The sequence below is a fragment of the Lynx canadensis genome, chromosome X (assembly GCF_007474595.2).
Source record: "Lynx canadensis isolate LIC74 chromosome X, mLynCan4.pri.v2, whole genome shotgun sequence".
Taxonomy (NCBI): domain Eukaryota; kingdom Metazoa; phylum Chordata; class Mammalia; order Carnivora; family Felidae; genus Lynx; species Lynx canadensis.
The window spans coordinates 77304771-77326904 of NC_044321.2; positions in this window are offsets into that span (position 1 = coordinate 77304771).

The window sequence follows — 22134 nt, forward strand, 5'->3', positions numbered from 1 at the left end:
TTCTTTATTTGTCTTTCTGTTGCTTCATTGTTCGTGTATAAGAATGCAACTGATTTCTGTACATTGATTTTGTATCCTGCAACTTTGCTGAATTCATGTATCAGTTCTAGCAGACTTTTGGTGGAGTCTATCGGATTTTCCATGGATAATATCATGTCATCTGCAAAAAGCGAAAGCTTGACTTCATCTTTGCCAATTTTGATGCCTTTGATTTCCTTTTGTTGTCTGATTGCTGATGCTAGAACTTCCAGCACTATGTTAAACAACAGCGGTGAGAGTGCGCATCCCTGTCGTGTTCCTGATCTCAGGGAAAAAGCTCTCAGTTTTTCCCCGTTGAGGATGATGTTAGCTGTGGGCTTTTCATAAATGGCTTTTATGATGTGTAAGTATATTCCTTCTATCCCGACTTTCTCAAGGGTTTTTATTAAGAAAGGGTGCTGGATTTTGTCAAAGGCCTTTTCTGCATCGATTGACAGGATCATATGGTTCTTCTCTTTTTTTTTGTTAATGTGATGTACCACGTTGATTGATTTGCGAATGTTGAACCAGCCCTGCATCCCAGGAATGAATCCCACTTGATCATGGTGAAAAATTCTTTTTATATGCTGTTGAATTCGATTTGCTAGTATCTTATTGAGAATTTTTGCATCCATATTCATCAGGGATATTGGCCTGTAGTTCTCTTTTTTTACTGCCTCTCTGTCTGGTTTAGGAATCAAAGTAATACTGGCTTCATAGAATGAGTCTGGAAGTTTTCCTTCCCTTTCTATTTCTTGGAATAGCTTGAGAAGGATAGGTATTATCTCTGCTTTAAACGTCTGGTAGAACTCCCCTGGGAAGCCATCTGGTCCTGGACTCTTATTTGTTGGGAGATTTTTGATAACCGATTCCATTTCTTCGCTGGTTATGGGTCTGTTCAAGCTTTCTATTTCCTCCTGATTGAGTTTTGGAAGAGTGTGGGTGTTCAGGAATGTGTCCATTTCTTCCAGGTTGTCCAATTTGTTGGCATATAATTTTTCATAGTATTCCCTGATAATTGTTTGTATCTCTGAGGGATTGGTTGTAATCATTCCATTTTCATTCATGATTTTATCTATTTGGGTCATCTCCCTTTTTTTTTGAGAAGCCTGGCTAGAGGTTTGTCAATTTTGTTTATTTTTTCAAAAAACCAACTCTTGGTTTTGTTGATCTGCTCTACAGTTTTTTTAGATTCTATATTGTTTATTTCTGCTCTGATCTTTATTATTTCTCTTCTTCTGCCAGGTTTAGGCTGCCTTTGCTGTTCTGCTTCTATTTCCATTAGGTGTGCAGTTAGATTTTGTATTTGGGATTTTTCTTGTTTCTTGAGATAGGCCTGGATTGCAATGTATTTTCCTCTCAGGACTGCCTTCGCTGCATCCCAAAGCGTTTGGATTGTTTTATTTTCATTTTCGTTTGTTTCCATATATTTTTTGATTTCTTCTCTAATTGCCTGGTTGACCCACTCATTCGTTAGTAAGGTGTTCTTTAACCTCCATGCTTTTGGAGGTTTTCCAGACTTTTTCCTGTGGTTGATTTCAAGCTTCATAGCATTGTGGTCTGAAAGTATGCATGGTATAATTTGAATTCTTGTAAACTTATGAATGGCTGTTTTGTGACTCAGTATATGATCTATCTTGGAGAATGTTCCATGTGCACTCGAGAAGAAAGTATATTCTGTTGCTTTGGGATGCAGAGTTCTAAATATATCTGTCAAGTCCATCTGATCCAGTGTCTCATTCAGGGCCCTTGTTTCTTTATTGACCGTGTGTCTAGATGATCTATCCATTTCTGTAAGTGGGGTGTTAAAGTTCCCAGCAATTACCACATTCTTATCAATAATGTTGCTTATGTTTATGAGTAATTGTTTTATATATTTGGGGGCTCCGGTATTCGGCGCGTAGACATTTATAATTGTTAGCTCTTCCTGATGGATAGACCCTGTAACTATTATATAATGTCCTTCTTCATCTCTTGTTACAGCCTTTAATTTAAAGTCTAGTTTTTCTGATATAAGTATGGCTACTCCAGCTTTCTTTTGGCTTCCAGTAGCATGATAAATAGTTCTCCATCCCCTCACTCTCAATCTAAAGGTGTCCTCAGGTCTAAAATGAGTCTCTTGTAGACAGCAAATAGATGGGTCTTGTTTTTTTATCCATTCTGATACCCTATGTCTTTTGGTTGGTGCATTTAATCCATTTACATTCCGTGTTATTATAGAAAGATACGGGTTTAGAGTCATTGTGATGTCTGTATGTTTTATGCTTGTAGTGATGTCTCTGGTACTTTGTCTCACAGTGTCCCCCTTAGGATCTCTTGTAGGGCTGGTTTAGTGGTGACAAATTCCTTCAGTTTTTGTTTGTTTGGGAAGACCTTTATCTCTCCTTCTATTCTAAATGACAGACTTGCTGGATAAAGGATTCTTGGCTGCATATTTTTTCTGTCTAGCACACTGAAAATCTCGTGCCAATTCTCTCTGGCCTGCCAAGTTTCAAAAGAGAGATCAGTCACGAGTCTTATAGGTCTCCCTTTATATGTGAGGGCACGTTTACCCCTTGCTGCTTTCAGAATTTTCTCTTTATCCTTGTATTTTGCCAGTTTCACTATGATATGTCGTGCAGAAGATCGATTCAAGTTACGTCTGAAGGGAGTTCTCTGTGCCTCTTGGATTTCAATGCCTTTTTCCTTCCCCAGTTCAGGGAAGTTCTCAGCTATTATTTCTTCAAGTACCCCTTCAGCATCTTTCCCTCTCTCTTCCTCATCTGGGATACCAATTATGCGTATATTATTTCTTTTTAGTGTATCACTTAGTTCTCTAATTTTCCCCTCATACTCCTGGATTTTTTTATCTCTCTTTTTCTCAGCTTCCTCTTTTTCCATAACTTTATCTTCTAGTTCACCTATTCTCTCCTCTGCCTCTTCCATCCGAGCTGTGGTGGTTTGCATTTTGTTTTGCATTTCATTTAAAGCGTTTTTCAGCTCCTCGTGACTGTTCCTTAGTCCCTTGATCTCTGTAGCAAGAGATTCTCTGCTGTCCTGTATACTGTTTTCCAGCCCAGTGATTAATTTTATGACTATTATTCTAAATTCACTTTCTGTTATATTATTTAAATCCTTTTTGATCAGCTCATTAGCTGTTGTTATTTCCTGGAGATTCTTCTGAGGGGAATTCTTCCGCTTGGTCATTTTGGATAGTCCCTGGTGTGGTGAGGACCTGCAGGGCACTTCCCCTGTGCTGTGGTGTATAACTGGAGTTGGTGGGCGGGGCCGCAGTCCGTCCTGATGTCTGCCCCCAGCCCACCGCTGGGGCCACAGTCAGACTGGTGTGTGCCTTCTCTTCCCCTCTCCTAGGGGCGGGATTCACTGTGGGGTGGCGTGGCCTGTCTGGGCTATTTGCACACTGCCAGGCTTGTGATGCTGGGGATCTGGCGTATTAGCTGGGGTGGGAAGGCAAGGTGCACGGAGGCAGGGGGGGCAGTCTTAGCTCGCTTCTCCTTAGTTGATCCACTTCAGGAGGGGCCCTGTGGCAGCCGGAGGGAGTCAGATCCGCTGCTGGAGGTTTGGCTCAGCAGAAGCACAGAGTTGGGTGTTTGCGCAGAGCGAGCAATTTCCCTGGCCGGAACCGGTTCCCTTTGGGATTTTGGCTGGGGGATGGGCGTGGGAGATGGCGCTGTCGAGCGCCTTTGTTCCCCACCAAACTGAGCTCTGTCGTCCGGGGGCTCTGCAGCTCACCCTCCCTTTGTCCTCCAGCCTTCCAGCTTTCCGAGCAGAGCTGTTAACTTATGACCTCCCAGACGCTAAGTCGCGCTTGATGTAGGAACACAGTCCATCAGGCCCCTCCGCTTTTGCAAGCCAGACTCGGGGGCTCTGCTTGGCTGGCGAGCCGCCCCTCCGCCCCGGCTCCCTCCCGCCAGTCCGTGGAGCGCTGCACCGCCTCACCGCCCTTCCTACCCTCTTCCGTCGGCCTCTAGTCTGCACTTGGGTCTGGTGACTCCGTTCTGCTAATCCTCTGGTGGTTTTCTGGGTTATTTAGGCAGGTGTAGGTGGAATCTAAGTGATCAGCAGGACGCGCGGTGAGCCCAGCGTCCTCCTATGCCGCCATCTTCCAAAAGCTCATATTTTTAGTTTTTTGAGGAACCTCCATCCTGTTTTCCAGAGTGGCTGCACCAGCTTGCATTCCCACCAACAGTGCAAAAGAGATCCTCTTTCTCCGCATCCTTGCCAACATCTGTCATTTCCTGAGCTATTGATTTTAGTCATTGTGACTGGTGTGTGGTAGTATCTCACTGTGGTTCTAATTTGTATTTCCCTGATGATGAGTGATGTTGAGCATTTTTTCATGTATCTTTTACACATCTGGATGTCTTCTTTGGAGAAGTGTCTATTTATGTCTTTTGCCCATTTCTTCACTGGATTATTTGTTTTCTGGGTGTTGAGTTTGATAACTTCTTTATAGACTTTGGTTATTAACCCTTTATCTGATATGTCATTTGCAAATATCTTCTCCCATCCTGTTGGTTGCCTTTTCGTTTTGCTGATTGTTTTCCTTTGCTGTGCAAAAGCTTTTGATATTGATGAGGTCCCAATAGTTCATTTTTGCTTTTGTTTCCCTTGCCTCCGGAGATGTGTTGAGTAAGAAATTGTTGCAGCCAAGTTTAAGAGGTTTTGCCTGCTTTCTCCTCTAGGATTTTGATGGCTTCCTGTCTTACATTGAGGTCTGTCATCCATTTTAAGTTTATTTTTGTGTATGGTGTAAGAAAGTGGTCCAAGTTCATTCTTCTGCATGTCACTGTCCAGTTTTCCAAGCACCACTTGCTGAAGAGACTGTCTTTATTCCATTGGATATTTTTTCCTGCTCTGTCAAAGATTACTTGGCCATGCGTTTTTGGGTACATTTCTGGGTTCTCTATTCTGTTCCATTGATCTGAGTGTCTGTTCTTGTGCCAGTACCATACTGTCTTGATTATTACAGCTTTGTAGTATAGCATGAAGTCTGAGATTGTGATGCCTCTTGCTTTGGTTTTCTTTTTCAAGATCACATTGGCTATTTGGGGTCTTTTCTGGTTCCATACAAATTTTAGGATTATTTGTTCTAGCTCTGTGAATAATGCTGGTGTTACTATGATAGGGACTGCATTGAATATGTAGATTGCTTTGGGTAGTATCGACATTTTAACAATATTTGTTCTTCCTATCCAGGAGCATGGAAACTTTTTCCATTTTTTTCTCTTTTCTTCAATTTCTTTCATAAGCTTTTTATGGCTTTCAGTGTATAGATTTTTCACCTCTTTGGTTAGATATATTCCTAGGTATTATGTCTTTTTGTGCAACTTTAAATGAAATCGGTTCCTTGATTTCTCTTTCTGCCACTTCATTGTTGGTGTATAGGAATGCAACAGATTTTTGTATGTTGATTTTATATCCTACAAATTTGCTGAATCCATGAATCAATTCCAGCAGTTTTTGGTGGAATCTTTCGGGTTTTTCACATAGAGTATCATGTCAACTGCAAATAGTGAAAGTTTGTCCCCTTCCCGGCCAATTTGGATGCCTTTTATTTCTTTGTGTTGCCTGATTGCAGAGGCTAAGACTTCCAATACTATATTGAATAACAGTGGTGAGAGTGGACACCCCTGTCTTGTTCCTGACCTTAGGGGGAAAGCTCTCAGTTTTTCCCCATTGAGTATGATATTAGCGTTGGGTCATTCATATATGGCTTTTATGATCTCAAGGTATGCTCCTTCTATCCTTACTTTCTTGAGGGTTTTTATCAAAAAACGATGCTGTATTTTCTCAAATGCTTTCTCTGCATCTATTGAGAGGATCATATGGTTCTTGTCCTTTCTTTTATTGATGTGATGAATCATGTTAATTGTTTTGTGGATATTGAACCAGCGCTGCATCCAAGGTATAAATCCCACTTGGTCGTGGTGAGTAATCTTTTTTAATGTATTGTTGGAGCCAGTTGGCTAATATCTTGTTGAGGAGTTTTGCATCCATATTCATCAGGGAAATTGGTCTATGGTTCTCCTTTTTAGTGTGGTCTCTGTTTTTGGAATTCCAAGAAAGACTTTGGAAGTTTTCCTTCCATTTCTATTTTTTGGAACAGTTTCAAGAGAATAGGTGTTAACTTTTCTTTAAATGTTTGGTAGAATTCCCCTGGAAAGACTTCTGGCCCTGGACTCTTGTATTTTTGGCAGATTTTTGATTACTAATTTGATTTCCTTACTGGTTATGGGTGTTTTCAAATTTTATATGTCTTCCTGTTTCAGTTTTGGTAGTGTATATGTTTTGAGGAATTTGTTCATTTCTTCAAGATTGCCCTTTTTATTGGCATATAATTGCTCAAAATATTCTCTTTTTATTGATTTTATTTCTGCCGTGATGGTTGTGATCTCTCCTCTTTCATTCTTGATTTTATTTATTTGGGTCATTTCCCTTATCTTTTTGATCAAACTGGCTAGTGGTTTATCAATGTTGTTAATTGTTTCAAAGAACCAGCTTCTGGTTTCATTGATCTGTTCTACTGTTGTTTTGTTTTGTTTTGTTTTGGTTTGGTTTCCATAGCGTTATTTTCTGTTCTAATCTTTATTATTTCCTGTCTTCTGCTGGTTTTGGGAATTATTTGCTGTTCTTTTTCCAGCTCCTTAAGGCAGAAAGTTAGGTTGTGTATCTGAGATCTTTCTTCCTTCTTTAGGAAGACCTGGATTGCTATATACATTCCTCATATGACCGCCTTTGAGGCATCCCAGAGATTTGGGGTTGTGGTATTATCATTTTCATTGACTTCCATATAGTATTTTTAATTTCCTTTTTAACTTTTTGGTTAACCCATTCATTCTTTAGTAGGATGTTCTTCAGTCTCCAAGTATTTGTTGCTTTTCCAAATTTTTTCTTGTGGTTGATTTTGAGTTTCACAGTGTTGTGGTCTGAAAATATGCACTGTATGATCTCAATCTTTTTGTACTTACTTAGGGCTGACTTGTGTCCCAGTATATGGTCCATTCTGGATAACATTCCATGTGCATTCGAGAAGAATGTATATTCTGCTGCTTTAGGATGAAATGTTCTGAATATATCTGTGAAGTCCATCTGGTCCAGTGTGTCATTCAAAGCCATTGTTTCCTTGCTGACTTTTTGATTAGATGATCTGTCCATGGCTGTGAGTGGGGTGTTGAAGTCTCCTACTATTATGGTATTACTATTGATGAGTTTCTTTATGTTTGTGATTAATTGATTTACATATTTTGTTTCTTCCACATTTGGTGTATAAATGTTTATAATTGTTAGGTCTTCTTGGTGGACAGACCCCTTGATTATGATATAATGGCCTTTTGCATCTCTTGATACAGTCTTTATTGTAAAGTCTAGATTGTCTGATGTAAGTATGGCTACTCAAGCTTTCATTTGTTGACCATTAGCATGATAGATGTTTCGCCATCCCCTTATTTTCAATGTGAAGGTGTCTTTAGGTCTAAAGTGGGTCTCTTGTACACAGCATATAGATGGATCTTGTTTCCTTATCCATTCTGTTACCCTATGTCTTTTGATTGGAGCATGAAGTCCATTGACATTTAGAGTGAGTACTGAAAGATATGAATTTATTGCCATAATGATGTTTGTAGACTTGGAGTTTCTGGTGGTGTTCTCTGGTCCTTTCTAATCTTTGTTGCTTTTGGTAAATACATATATATATATATATATATATATATATATATATATCTTTTCTCCCCTCAGAATGTCCCACTTAAAATTTCTTGAGAGCTGGTTTAGTGGTCACAAACTCCTTTAAATTTTGTTTGTCTGGGAAACTTTTTATGTCTCCTTCTATTTTCAATGACAGCCTTGCTGGATAAAGAATTCTTGGCTGCATATTTTTCTGCTTCAGTACACTGAATATATCCTGCCACTCCTTTCTGGCCTGCCAAGTTTCTGTGGATAAGTCTGCTGCTAACCTGATCTGTCTTGCCTTGTATGTTAGGGACTTTTTTTTCCTTGCTGCTTTCATGATTCTTTCCTTGCCTGAGTATTTTGTGAATTTCACTATAATATGCCTTGTTGATGGTCTGTTTTTGTTGAATCTAATGTGGGTCCTCTGTGCTTCCTGGGTTTTGATGTCTGTGTCTTTCCCCAGGTTAGGAAAGTTTTCTGCTAAGATTTGCTCACATAACCCTCTACCCCTATTTCTTTCTCTTCCTCTTCTGGGACACCTATGATTCTGAATTTGTTCCTTTTTAATGAGTCATTCATTTCTCTAATTCTTAAATTGTGCTCTTTTGCCTTTACCTCCCTCTTTTTTTCTGCTTCATTATTCTCTATAAGTTTGTCATTGATATCGCTGATTCTCTGTTTTCCCTCATCCATCCTTGCTGCCGCTGCACCCATCCATGATTGCTGCTCAGTTACAACGTTTTTAATTTCATTATGGTTATTTTTTACTTCTTTTATCTCTGCAGAAAGGGATTCTAGTCTATTTTCGACTCCAGCTAATATTCTTATTATTGTGATTCTATTCTTTTTTTTTAAATTTATTTATTTATTTTTTTTAATTTTTTTTTAATTTTTTTTCAATGTTTATTTATTTTTGGGACAGAGAGAGACAGAGCATGAATGGGGGAGGGGCAGAGAGAGAGGGAGACACAGAATCAGAAACAGGCTCCAGGCTCTGAGCCATCAGCCCAGAGCCTGACGCGGGGCTCGAACTCACGGACCGCGAGATCGTGACCTGGCTGAAGTCGGACGCTTAACCGACTGCGCCACCCAGGCGCCCCATGTGATTCTAAATTCTGGTTCAGACATCTTGCTTGTATCTATGTTGGTTAATTCCCTGGCTGTCATTTCTTCTTGCTGTTTCTTTTGGGGTGAATTCCTTCATTTTGTCATTTTGAAGGGAGCAAATGAATTAATGAGGTAGAAAAATTGAAATAAAAAATAAAATTAAAAAGTATTAAAATTAAAAATTAAACACACACATACACACACACAAATTTAATAGATGATGCTAGATCCTAGGTTTGTTTTGCTCTGGGTGTTGAAAGTGGTTTGACAGATTAGAGAAAAAAAAGGGGGGGAAGAAAAAAGAAGTAAATCATTTGAGAATTTGAAAATATGAATACACTGAAGAAGTCTAAAATGAGATGATAAGGGTAAAAGAGAATTTGAAAAAATATACACAGAAGTAAAGAATATAGCAGAAAAAATTTAAAGAAAATATTTTTAATCAAAATTAAAAATAAATATGATTTTCTTTTTCTCTATTTAAGAAAAAAGAAAAGAAACGAAAAGTTGAAAAAAGAGAAAAAAAGAAAAAAAGGAAAACGTTTGAAAATTTGAAAATGTGAGTACACTCTAGTAGACTAAAATAAAATGATGGAAGTAAAATAGAATTTGAAAAATTTTACATAAAAGCAAAAAATATAGTAAAAACTTAAATAAAAATATTTTAATATAAATTGAAAGTAAAAATGATTTTTTTCTCTTTCTGCATTCAAGAAAAAGAAAAGAAACAAAAAAGAGAAAAAAAGAAAAAGAAAGAAAAAAAGGAAATTATAGATTATAAAAGGTGAATACACTGAAGTAGACTAAAATAAAATGATTGAAGTAAAATAGAATTTGAAAAAGTTTACACAAAAGTAAAAAAAATAGTAATAAAAATTAAAGAAAGATATTTTTAATAAAAATTGAAAATAAAAATGAATTTTTTCTCTTTCTGTATTCAAGAAAAAGAAAATAAGTGTAAAAGAGAAAAAGAAAAAAAAAGGAAGAAAAAATTGAATAGATGAACCTAACAGATTGATGTAGGACTAAAATTACTTCATTTTTTCCTGGAAGTCAGTCTATGTAGCGCTTATAGTCTGTAAAATAAGCCGGCAGTCAGACTTGTGTTCTTGAAGAGCAAAGTTGGCCCATTTGGGCGGGGCTCAGTGTAACAGCTCCTGCACTCTGCACTAGATGGCACTGCTAGCCTACTGAGATAGATTGTTGCAGCCCTTGTAGGTGTGTATGCGTGGGATCTGTGAAAATGGCGCCACCCAGCTACCCAGTCTGTTCTCCCAGATCAGCAATCGCGAACCCATCCTCTGTCTTCAGCTCTCGTCCACTCCCGCTTTTTCACTCTCCGTGACCAGGCCCCAGGCAGTACCTGTCTCCCAAGTTTTGTCTCAGATGCGACTGTTTTCCCCAGCCCCTTACTTCTGAAGGACTGCGCCTTTAACCCGTTCTGCCCCTCTGTGGGAGGGTCTCACAGAAAATGGCTGATAGAGCAATGGCAGAATATTGGCTGTACCCAGGAACACTTGCTGGACCCTGCTGCTGCCTGTGCCCCAAGACTGCAGCCAGGTGCCAGCCCACCCCAGAAAAACTTTGTGAGATAGTGTAGCAGCAGTGTTTCAGGGATTATAGAAAATCACAACACACATCTGGCACCAACCTTCACCCTTAATGACTTGTTCCAGCACCAGCAAATGTGGCCATTTTCTGGGGTCTGCTGGGACCAGGTGGCTTTAACAGTCTCTACCAAATGTCCTTCCAGCAGTGGAACTGCTTTTCCCCGTGTGGCCGGAGCACCTCCTGAACCCCACTCTGTTCCTGGGGATTTGTCCTTCCCACCAGAGCACCACCAGGTCTAGAGCTGTGGAGTTGCAGCCTTTACGCTCTCCCTGTTTATAGTCTTAATGGAATTTAAACCCTCTCCTTTCTCCTTTCTCCCTTTTTAGTTTAGTCCCTGTGGCTGTTTCCAATTTTCCACTTTCTCTCCAGCTGCTTTTGGGAAGGGGTGCTTTTCCCATATTCTCACCCCTACCCTGGGATCCATCCTCTCTTTGCCCGCAAAAGTGGCTCCCTGCCTGCCATGGCTTCTATCTCCCTAAGTTCACCTCTCTGTGCTGTGTACCTGCTGAGTGATTTGGTTCAGGTGTACAGATTGTTGTGTTAATCCTCAGATCAGTTTTCCAGGTGTACAGGATGGGTTAGTGTTGGTCTGGCTGTATTTCATGGATGCAAGACACACAAAAACCTTCCATGCTGTTCCGCCATCTTGGTTCCTCCCCCACCACTTTCTTTATCCATTCATCAACTGCTAAATATGTCATTTGTTTCCATCTTTTGGCTGTTGTGAATAAAGTTTTTTAAGAATATCTGTAAGTAACTCTTAGTGTTTTGTTCTCACTGTTCGTGGGCAAACATTTAGAATTAGAATTACTATGTTACATACTAAGTTTGTGGTTAACTGTTAAAGAATCTGACAAACTGTTTTCTAAATTAACTTGAATATTTTGCTTTCCCTCCAGAAATGTGTTAAAGTTCCAGTTAATCCAATATCTTGTTATTGTTATTATTTTAAATTTAGACAATCTAGTGAATATATAGTGTACCATATTATGGTTCTGATTTATTTTACCAATAGACAGTGCTTATTTGTTATCCATATATATTCCTTGATAAATATCTATTTATATATTATGTAAATTATTCTAAAACTTGGTTGTCTTCTTTGTAGTGATATATATGTATATACATATATACATATGTATATGTATATATATATCACTATATATATTTGTATATATATTTGTATATACATATATATACAAATCCTTTGATATATTTTTTCAGAATCTTTTTCACAGCATGTGCCTTACCTTTGCCTTTTCTTAGCTGTGTTTTTCGAAAAGTAAAAGTTGATTTTGATGAAATTCAATTATAATTTTTTCATGGTTTGTGATTTTTGTGTTTAATTTTAAAATATTTTTTTAAACCCAGGTTACTAAAAATTTATCTCATTTTATTCTAGAAGGCATGGTTTTAGCTTTTACATTCATGTCTATGATTCATTTTGAGTTACATTTTGTATATGGTATAAGGGTAAAATTTGTTTTTTTACATATAGACATGTAAATTCCTCTATTATTTTTTGAAAGTATAATCCTTTTCATATTGGTTTTCCTTGAAATCTTTGTCCAAACATCAGTGAACCATATATGTATGAGCTATTTAGATTTTCTCATCTGTTACCTTTATTATATGTCCATCCCAGGGTTGATTTTCAAGGATTATGTGTAATAGGGTTGGTGGGTGATGGAAATAGGGCAAGTTAAAATGCCACAATTGTTACTGTCCTTACCAGGATTAAAGCAATTTTCTTGAATAAATATTTCATGGATTGTTGCAAGTCTTTCATTAATATCCAGTGTTCTAAAAGAGTTGACTCTGATAAATTGTGCCAGTGTTCTCATGGCTTTTATGGATGAGAGGAGTTTCAAAGATACTTAATTTTCCATTCCTTTTGCTGTCCACTGGAGCCTTTTTTTTACATGTTTTCCTTATTATCACCACATATCTAATGTATGGCCAAATACTGAAGACTATATGCTCATAGAAACTCTTGAATTACTTTACTTTATATCCTATATTAAAACCCTAATCCAAATCACCAGAATCTCTGGCCTGGAAAACTGCAATGGATTGCTTAATATTTCTCCCAAACTCTTCCTTGTGCTCCCCCCCCACTACATCCTGCCACAGTAGACAGAAAAAAATAAATTTAATGCCAACTCCTTGCTTAATATGGTTTATTGATCTTTATTAAATCTAGTAATAGAACATGACAATTTTAATATGACCTATACAATCCTTCAGGAACTTGCCTCTGTATACCTCTGATTTTATCCAAAACTACTATTCATTTTCATCCTCTGTGCTCCAGTTTTACTAATAATCTTTCAATTTCCAGAGTATGCCAGACATTTTTGCACTTTTGTACCTTCATTTATGCCATCTGTGTACAGCATATTATTCTTCACTCTTTGGATGGCCAAAACTAAGTTATTTTTATAAATGTCAGTTTACATATCACATCTTCATAAGAGATCTCATATGAACTCTCAACTGAAATTAGGAGACGACTTGGTGCAAACACTGTGGAAAACAGTATGGAGGTTCCTTAAAAAACTAAAAGTAGGGGCGCCTGGGTGGCGCAGTCGGTTAAGCGTCCGACTTCAGCCAGGTCACGATCTCGCGGTCCGTGAGTTCGAGCCCCGCGTCGGGCTCTGGCCTGATGGCTCAGAGCCTGGACCCTGTTTCCGATTCTGTGTCTCCCTCTCTCTCTGCCCCTCCCCCGTTCATGCTCTGTCTCTCTCTGTCCCAAAAATAAATAAACGTTGAAAAAAAAATTAAAAAAAAAAAAACTAAAAGTAAAAATACTGTGCAGCCCAATATTTCCACTACTGGATACTTAGCCAAAGAAAACAAAAATACTAATTCAAAAAATATATGCACCCAGGAGAGGAGCCAAGATGGTGGAAAAGCATGGAATTTTTTTTGTGTGTCTTACATCCATGAAATATACCTAGGTCAACACTAAACCATCCTGCACACCTGGAAAATGGATTTCAGGATTAATACAACAATCTGCACAACCTGAACCACAGAACTCAGCAGGTATGCAACACAGAGAGGTGAACTGGGGGAGGGAGAATCCATGGAGGGCAGGGAGCTATTTTTGCTTACAGAGAGAGGATGGAGATGGGGGAGAATACAGGAAAAGCAATCCTCCCAAAAGCAACTGGAGAGAAAGTGGAAAAGTGGAAAAAGCCACAGGGACAGAACTAAAAAGGGAGAAAGGAGAGGGTTTAAATTCCATTAAGACTCTATAAACAGGGGGAGCACAGAGTCTGAAACACTGCAGCTCAATACCTGGCAGTTTTCTGGTGAGAAGGTCAAATCCCCAAGAGCAGAGTGAAGTCCAGGGGTCCTTGGGCCATATGAGAAAAGGAGGTTCCCCTGCTGGGAGGACATTTGGTAGAGTGTGTGCACTGCCCCTCAACACACACACATAGGCAAAGGCCCCAGTGGACCCCAGAGAACAACCAAATTTGCTAGTGCTGGAATAAGGTCGTTAAGGGTAAAACCTGGTGCCAGATGTGTGTTGTGATTTTCCATTATCCCTGAAATGCTGCTGATACGCAATCACATGAACCTTTTCTGGGTCAGGCTGGCACCCAGCTTTCGTCTCTGGGCATCAGCAGCAGCATGGTCCCATGAAAATCTCCGGGTATGGCTGACATGGGCCATTGCTCAGTAAGATCCTCTTGCAGAGGGGAAGAATGGTTCAAAGCTGCAGTCCCGCAGAAGTAAGGGATTGGGAAAAACAGCCAAATTTGAGTTAAAACTCAGGAGGAAGGTGCTGCCTGTCAACTTAATGGCTTGGTCACAGAGTAACAGTGGGGAGCAGACAGAAAATGGAGACAAAGGACGGCTGTGCAATTGCTTATTTGGGAGAACAGAGTTCTGATACCAGAGACTGGGTAGATGGGTGAGGCCATTTTCATCCCACTTGTGCATGTGCATACACACCTACAAGCATCACAACAATCCACCCCAATAAGCTAAGCAGCACCATCTAGGGGAGAAGGGAGCCGATAAACTAAGCCCCACTCAACTGGGCCAACCTCGTTCTTCAGGAACACAATGAATCAGTGATATAGAGGACAAACTTATGGAGCATAATTAAGCAGGATAAAAGAGGGAGACTAAGGCAAAAGAGCACGATTTAAGAATTAGAGAATTCAGTGACTCATTAAAAAGGAACAACACCAGAATCATAGGGGTCCCAGAAGATGAAGAGAGAGAAAAAGGGATAGAAGGGTTATATGAGGAAATCATAGTTGAAAACTTTTCTAACCTGTGGAAGAGAGACATCAAAATCCAGGAAACACAGAGGACTCCTATTAGATTCAACAAAAACCGACCATCAACAAGGCATATTATAATCAAATTCACAAAATACTCAGCCAAGGAAAGAATCATGAAAGCAGCAAGGGAAAAAAAATTCCTCAACCTAAAAAGGAAGACAAATCAGATTTGTAGCAGACTTATCCACAGAAATTTGGCAGGCCAGAAACCAGTTGCAGAATATATTCAGTGTGCTGAATCAGAAAAATATGCAGTCAAAAATTCTTTATCCAGCAAGGCTGTCTTTCAAAATAGAAGGAGAGATTAAAGGTTTCCCAGACATGCAAAAATTAAAGGAGTTAATGACCATTAAATGAGCCATGCAAGAAATTTTAAGGGGGCCCCTCTGAGGGGAGAAAACATAAAAATAAGCAAGCAAACAAACAAATAAATAAATAATACATACATACATATATACATAAATACATAAATACCAAAAGCAACAAAGACTAGAAAGGACCAGAGAACATAACTAGAGACTCCACCTGTACAAGAAACATAATGGCAATAAATCCATATCATTCAGTACTCACTCTAAACATCAATGGACTAAATGCTCCAATCAAAAGACACAGGGTAGGAGAATGGATAAGAAAACAAGATCCATATATATGCTGTTTACTAAAGACTCACTTTAGACATAAAGACACCTTCAGATTGAAAGTAAGGGGATGCAGAACCATCTATCATTCTAATGGTTGACAAAAGAAAGCCGGAGTAGCCATATCAGAAAATCTATACTTTAAAATAAGAAGGGCATTATATCAAAATTAAGGGATCTATCTACCAAGAAGACCTAACAATTGTAACCACTTATGCTCCAAATGTGGATTCACCCAAATATGTAAATCAATTAAACACAGACATACAGAAATTCATTATAATATTACTTCTATAAAACAAATGTTATTGCTTTTGATGGAGTTACAGAATTTCCTAAATCTATTCTCTGTTTCATGATTCTTCTTTCTCTCTTTGTTTAGTTTCATCATTTTCCATTATTTTGCCTTCTATATCACTAATTGTTTCCTCTGCTTCTTCCTGTTTCTTCTGCTTCTTTCCTGCTGTTCATTGCATCGACTGTTTCAATTTCATTTATTGCATTCTTCATCTCTGATTGATTCTTTTCAACTGTTCTATATCTGTGGTAAGAGTCTTCCTTATGCTTTCCATTCTTTTCTGAAACCAGTGAGTATCCTTTAATTGTTGCTTTAAATTCTCCATCAAACATATTATTTATATCTGTGTCGCTTAGATCTCTGACTGTGGCCTTATCTTGTTCTTTCATTGAAAGAACATGGCCATGCAGTATCCAGGCCCTGATATTCAGGTAGTGTCTTTGATGTGTACTGCATGTACTCTGCTGTTTTGTTTTGGCTGCTCTATCCTTTAGGCCTGCAGAAGTTCTCTTTGCCTGTAGTGGGCAGTGTTTGGTCCTTGGCCAGAATGTGGCAAGTTAAATGAGACCTGATACTACTTCCACTAGAACTGAAGCCCTGCAGAACTCTCTGGTTAGGAGACATTGTGTAGGCAGGGTTTTCTGCTGGTCTTCTGGAGGAAGTACTTGCTACACTGCAAATGAGGCAAGTTTGACTGAGAAGGGCAGTCCCACCAGAGAGCAAGTTTGCCAGCCAGTATTGGCACTGTGCTGCTTCTCACCAGTGACTCTGTGTTTAAGCTGAGGGATTTGGGAGGGAAATGATGTCAGCCAGCTCCTTTGTCCCCAGAGAGGCAACCCTGTGAATGCTACCTCTCAGGGAAGCACTCTGAAAAGAGTGAATAATCTCCCCAATGTGTGCCCCAAATGTTTTTCAGATTGATGTTTTCATGAAGTCTTCCTCTGGGATTTTTGCCTACCTTCTTTGTAGGAGAAGCACAGTGCCCTCTGGATTCTTGGATAGTATTTTTAAGTGTTTGTTCTTACGTTGTTGTTGTTGTTGTTGTTGTTGTTTTTATACTGGATCTGATCTTGAAAACCCACACCAATCTTTATGGATATTTTTCCAACAACCTTTTCAACTTAGTTGATCTATTCAACCTAGTATAATTTTATTATTAATGGCAACATTCGGTAAATTTAAATCTCAGATTGAAAAAAAAAATGCTAGTCATTTAAGATTATTCTGTCTTCTTGGATTCAGATAACAGTTACTTTTTACTGGATGTTTCATATCAAATCATTGAATAACTAAACTCTAAGACATGAAAAACATATAACATAGAAAAAGTATCTATTTTAAATATTGGCTCAGGAAACACTTTTCCACACATTGAGATTTACCTCCAGATGTGTTATGAATAGTAATTGGTTATTGACATTCTTTAAAGCACCCACATTTAAAGTTTCCTTTGTTAAGAAATGTGAAAATTCTTTATATTTGAGTGGCTTCAATGAATTATGTTTAATATATTTCTATCTATCTATCTATTTATGATCTATCATCTATATCTTCCTGTGACCCATCTATTTGTGTAGATTGAAAGGTCTATAATATTTGTCCTTCCCTGCTAAGAACAAAAAAGGAAATAATTCATCTGAGCCTTGGTCTTTCAGAATGTGAGTTATTAAGAAAAAGGAACTCTATTCACCAAGAGGGTAAGCTAGGTTTAAACTGTAGAACCTCAGAACTGCCAGAATATCAAACTACATTCTTTCTCATCAGTTTGTAAGTTAACAAGAGCCCAATACTAAATGGTCTGAATGTGGAAAGAGAGACATACATTTCTTTGTATTTAACACTAAATGTGCAGATAACAACTAAACATATCATGGTACCCAATTAAATTAAAATGAATATAGAATGTTTTATATTGCCAAATTATTACCCCAGTGCCACTTGTGATTATTGGAGAACTAATTTTTGCTCATCGTCTTCAAACAGCAACATTTAAATCAATTTTTGTGCCAGACATGAAAATCTTACATGATGAAAGTTACACTATCAAAATTCTATTAGTCTCATTTCTTTTGGCTTTGCAGAGTGGAATGATGTATTTCAAGGGGCAGGGAAGAAAGAACTTATACTGTAACAAATACATCACAGCTCTTCCAGCCTGGACCTTATATGTAGAACAGAAACATGAACTGAGTCATTGCCATTCAGTCAAAACTAATTTTCAATTCTAATTTTAATATATCTCATATAAGTGGTCTGGGGGACTGTCACCATAGCAAAATGTTCAGAAAATGTGTATGGCCCTCAAGATCCCTGTTATTAGAATTTAATCAGGAATCTAGCTTGATTACTAGATTCTATTCTTTTTTCAATATTACTGCATAAATTTCTCTAAACAAATTTCCCTCAGATTTGTATTGATCCAAGAATGGCAATCGTTATTGCTGAATAGAAATCATTCACCAATTATATAACACAAAAATTGAGCCAGAATCTGCTAGATGAGGAAACCACTTTAAGGGTACTCATGGGACACTTTGAGCCACAATGGAAGCATTTAGAACAATGTGGAATCGAGCTAATAAAAAGGTAATGTTTGAAAATGTATGTCAATGTCTAGTATCTGTCTTCCAAACTTGTCAAACCTCCTTATATATTTATGAAGAAATCAATAGAAACCAGTGTTTCCCTACTTTGTGAACAGTAGATGCACAGAGACAATAGCAGATTGTCTCCACATAACTTAGTGACAAGTGCAGAAGAATTCATGTCATTTATTTCTCAGTCTGAACCTCTGACTAAGCTGTGTAGCTTTAGAATAAATAAGGAATATGAAAGTCTGTGGTTTATTTAAATGACTATAATTGCATTAAAAACATTTTAGCTGCAGTTTATACTTTTTACATATACTACAACGTGAAAAAAGATACAATAAGTGAAAATGATCATACACTGAATCCCACTGATCACAATGACACTGGCTTACATTATTTCTTTTTTCTTTCTTCCTGGTGTGCATACCTGGGTGAAATCTAGAAGAACTCCAGCTAGTGTCCTATAGAGCAGTCTACTTGAAGAGTAATATTAAACATATAAACCAAAGCACATCTGTACTTCATTTGCTCCATTGAATTTAACCCAAGGCATAGAATATTATTAAGGTGTTTGTATACTCATAGCATAGTGGTAGATATGAAGGTGGTTACAATAATCAATGAAACGTGATTCTTGCTTCTATAGGAATATTGTCTTCAGAGTAACTTAAAGTTTTGGGATCTTCTGAAAATGGTGTTTTCCTGATATGTACCTAACTCTAACTCTTATTTCAAGCAGAAATATTCACTGAATTATTTCAGTCATCCATCTACCCACCCATCCATTAATTCATTCTAAATCATTTATATTGCGCACACCATGTGCCAGGGTCTAGGCAATATTCTGGGGATAGAGATGATCAAATCACAAGTGCTGTCTCAAAGGTGCTCAGAGTCCATTGGAAGGAACCAGCATAAAAAGTAACTGTAACACAGTGTATTAATTTGTAAAACACTTTATAAATGTAAATATTTACATGGGAATTTGATTACAGAACACACTATCCATGGTATCTTGTATTTTTTATAAATAAATTAACTAGAGTGCACAATGTGTGTGTGTGTGTGTGTGTTATTTTTTCTTATATAATTGAATTCTGAAGAAAAAAAGAACAGTTTAAAAATTTTTGGTACTTTCTTTTAGAATAAGTCCAGATAAAATTCATATGATTCTGTCTCCAGGAACCACATCTAATTTTGCTTCTAAACAGGCTTATCTTTAATATTCTTTTTATATGTTTTACTAAGACAATAAAGGGGGGAAAGTATTTGTTCAAAAATATAGTGAATGCACACTTTGCCTATTGATATAGTACTTATTCAGTAAAGACTCTTTCAAAGTGTTTATAATATCCATCAAATAGCTTTGCCAAAGATGTGCCATTTCCCCAATCAATTAAATAAATTTCAAAAGGAACAATTAATAGTTTAATTGACTTAGTACATTATACTTTTCCCTGAAAAACACATTTTTACAGTTTTGAAATTTTTCAAAAATACATAACAGTAGAATAATTTATTGAATAAAATGACACAAGCGGGGTAAAATCATCAAAAAATGTAATTTGCTTACAATATTCCTTCAGACCCATTCAATAATATATATGTTTTGACAATTTCTTCAGATGATCCACCAGCTTTTGTGGTAAATTTCAGATTTTAACACAGTCTTACTCATATGTTTTAAAAAGTCCAGTCTAATCTGTATAAAAATTCTTTCTCACGGGGCGCCTGGGTGGCGCAGTCGGTTAAGCGTCCGACTTCAGCCAGGTCATGATCTTGCGGTGCGTGAGTTCGAGCCCCGCGTCGGGCTCTGGGCTGATGGCTCAGAGCCTGGAGCCTGTTTCCGATTCTGTGTCTCCCTCTCTCTCTGCCCCTCCCCCATTCATGCTCTGTCTCTCTCTGTCCCAAAAATAAATAAACTTTGAAAAAAAAATTAAAAAAAAAATTCTTTCTCACAATTAATTTAAACTGTGTTCCTACAAAGAAGCCTTGTCCTGAATCAGCTTCAAAGTGTTAAAATGGAAAGATGGAATGACATGTATCTATTCTTCCTGTTTCACCTTTTCTACTTCTGTTTCCTCCAGGTTCAGGTTGGAAAAGAAGTTGAGGTGAAAATATTGAAAAAATATTACCTGACCAAATGTAATCTATATTTTTTGATTATTATGTTGTGACCTGGAATTGGTGTCCTGTGCAGGACAGATGCTCAGACTCTGGCTTTTCATTTATGCAGCAATTTGTTGGCTTCACTGGGGGAAGCCTGTGGGGACTTCCCATTACACTATTATTTGAAAAAGGAACTCACTTTCTGCTTACTGCTTCTATCTCCCTTTAAATCTTGGTCCTGGCAATAAATTCAGCACCGATCTGTCTGTTGGGTTTATTGCATGCTGGAAGACACAGGTCTTTGGGTGGGATGCTGGTTAAGATACTGTATGCCCAGTTACTTTCTTTAGTGCACATTCTGGCCCATGGGAAATATGGGCCACTTCCTATTCAGCCTTTACTACTGCCACTGTCAATCAGTAATTTACATTCTGTCTTTATGAACTTGCTTATTCTGGATAATTCATATAAATTAAATTATACAATATGTTTTAGTTTCTGACTTCTTTCACTGAGCATGTTTATAAGGTTCATCCACATTGTAGCATGTATCAGAAGTTTATTTATTATTGCCAAATAGTATTTTATTGTATGAATACATCAGATTTTGTATATGCATTCATCTATTTATAGATATTTGTGTTCTTTCTGGTTTTTTGATATTATGATTAATGCTGCTATGGATATTGGTGTACAAGTTTTTGTATAAACTCATGGTGAAATGCATAGGAACAGAGTCCCTGGGCCATTTAGTGAATGAGTTTAACTTTTTGAAGAACTCTTAAACTGTTTTCCACTAATTTTTAGTTATTTTACATTTTTACTATCAGTGTGTGAGGGATCCAATTCCTCTACAAATTTGCCAATACCTATTACTGTCTTTTTTCTTTTTTTAGTCATCCTAGGGGAGGTGAACTGATATCACATTGTGATTTTGATTTATATTTCCCTTTTATTAATGATGTGGAGCAACTTTTCATGTGCTGGTTGGCCATTTGTATATCCTCTTTGGAGAAATGTCTATTCAAATAATTTTCCTATTATTTAAATTTGTTTATCTTTTTTATTGTTGAGTTTCAAGAGGATTTTATACATTTTGTTTATATATCCAAATCTATATCATTTTATTGTTGACTTTTAAGAGTAATATATATATATATGATACAAGTCTTTAATCAGATATATGATATGCAAATATTCTCTCCCATTCTGTGGGGTGTCTTTTCACCTTTTTGATGAGATCTTTTCAAAAACAATATTTTTAAAATTTTAATGAAGTCTAATTTATATATATATATATATACATATATACAAATATATATATATACAAATATATATATATACATATATATATACAAATATATATATATACATATATATATATATATATTCTCACTTGTACTGATGGAATTACATCTAAAAAATGATTGCCTACTTGAGATTACGAAGATTTACTGCAATGTTTTCTTCTAAAAATTTTAGTTTTAGTTCTTACATTTAGGAATATCATCCACTTTGAGTAATTGTTTTAAATGTGATATGAGATATGGATCCAAATCAATTTTTTAGTATGTGAGTATTCTGTTGTCTCAGAACTATTTGTTGAAAAAAAACTATTCTTTATTAAATTATATTGGCAACTTATAAAAATCAATTGACTGGAAATATAAAGGTATATTTCTGGACTCCCAAATCAATTCCATTGAAGTGTATGCCTATTTGTATCCAGTACCATATAGTGTTGTTTCCTGTAACTATGTAGCAAGGTGTGAGATCAGACTGTGATT